This window comes from Rhamphochromis sp. 'chilingali', assembly GCF_963969265.1.
Source record: "Rhamphochromis sp. 'chilingali' genome assembly, chromosome: 19".
Taxonomy (NCBI): domain Eukaryota; kingdom Metazoa; phylum Chordata; class Actinopteri; order Cichliformes; family Cichlidae; genus Rhamphochromis; species Rhamphochromis sp. 'chilingali'.
Genome location: NC_137946.1, coordinates 31337288 through 31339171, shown reverse-complemented (window position 1 = coordinate 31339171; position 1884 = coordinate 31337288).

Here is a 1884-nt window from a genome sequence, read left to right as displayed (position 1 = left end):
TGACATTTATTCAGCTGTGTGAAAACCCCGGAGGAACCGTCCCGAGGGATTAATAAAGTTTTATTTAATCTAATCTAATAACTTTAATCTCAGCCAAACCGATTTACTCACGAACAAATAAAACACTGAAAAAGCCAAACAATAACAGTTTTAAGTTATCAAAGTGACTTATATATCATGTTTAACCTGAGTAGCGAAAGACCGCGGGGGGTTGAAAACGATGTGCCGGGAGTTCACTGTCCTCGCCGGCTCAGATATTTGAAGTTTACACAGCTACATTCTCGCCTGAAAATATGCTAAAAGTTCATTTTGCGACTCAGAAAGAGAAATAAGATTAATATTAAAACTAAGTAAATACCGCCATTGTTGTAAACTGGAATTGGCTGGCCCGCGCTATGAATTCTGGCATATGGTTTTTCAATTTTGTTGTTCGGGTGGAAAATCAGGAGAAATTCAGCAGAATGGTGGCTTCGGTAGATTTTCGGGAGGGGCACTGAAATTCGGGATTCTCGGAAAAATCGGGAGGGTTGGCATGTATGCCCAGTGGTAACAGGCTTGAAACAGACTTACCACACACAATAATGGTGGGTGTCACAGGCACTTGCTCCAGTTGTACCTCATCTGCCAGACATGCATCTTCAACACAGAAAAGCATGGATGACTCCTTCTCTTCAAAGTAGCTGAGCAGAAGCAGGACCATCTCTTTCACATCATCTGAGCAGCCACTCTGTGGTCCCCGCATCCTCTGAAGCCTTGCATAAGTCTGAAGGAACGCCTTGCTTTTGCTGACAGCAACTGTGGTCATGTAGTCCAGAAGCCTTTTCCTCTTCAAATCCAAATTTCGTGTGAATGTCTTTTTGAGGTCAATCCCAGTAAGTTCCTTGAAGTGGACAGACATGCCAAGTTCATCAAACCACTGGCCACTCCTCTCTAAGGCATTTGATACTTTTCCCCTGATTGACATGTTGACGCTGTGTGTAGTAAGTGGACTTCATTAGACTTTTTACCTCTTCTGGATTGGCGTCAGCTTGCTGGAACATCACCTTGAGTTTTTCCATCTTTTGCTGTTGGCTCTCTGAAGTTTTTTCAAGAGGCAGAAATTCTACATCCCATTGAATGCACCCGTATGTATCCTGCATTGCTGCTCTTTCTTCTAAAGGGATCTCGTCTGTGTGGTCTGAGTCAGTCTGATGTTTTCTTTTTCTTATTTTGGGTGTTGAAGTGCGCCTTACATTTTCAATTCTGTTCTGCAACGGTTTGATAAGGGTAAGGTAGCCTGCGCCAACAATATCACCCTCTATTACATCTTGCAGAGAATTGGGATATTTTGCCACCATTTTTTTTTTGCAATGTCAATTGAATGTTTTCTACCTACATGAGGGCATTTTTCCATCATTTCAGTCACAACAATCCGGACCATTTGCCTCCTCAGTTTTGGGCGAGGCCTTTTCCCCCTCTCAAGAAAGAGCATCACTTCTGCAGGAAGTTTACTCCATGGAATTTCAAAGTTGTCATCCCAATGTGTGTCACATCCTGGGCTACTGGAGGAGGTCGACGATAGACTTTGGGGTGAAACGGAGAGCAATGACAGTGACTGGGTGGATGAAGCTTCCACAGATGATAGCGAGCCGTTCTCTGGAGTTTGGGCTTTAAATGACAAAAAAAATACAATTATGATTCACACTGCATGTCTGTCCATGACCATCTCTACTTTTGATTTTGAATAGTTGTCTGTTGTTTTTACTTACATTTCTGTTTCCAAGCAGAAAGAAGCTTTCTTGCTTGTACAGGTCTCAATGCTGTCATCAAATCTGCCTCCGTTACGAAGCGTAGATCATCACTTGTCTCAACTCCAATGGACTGCAAGTGCTCTTCCAGTAGGGC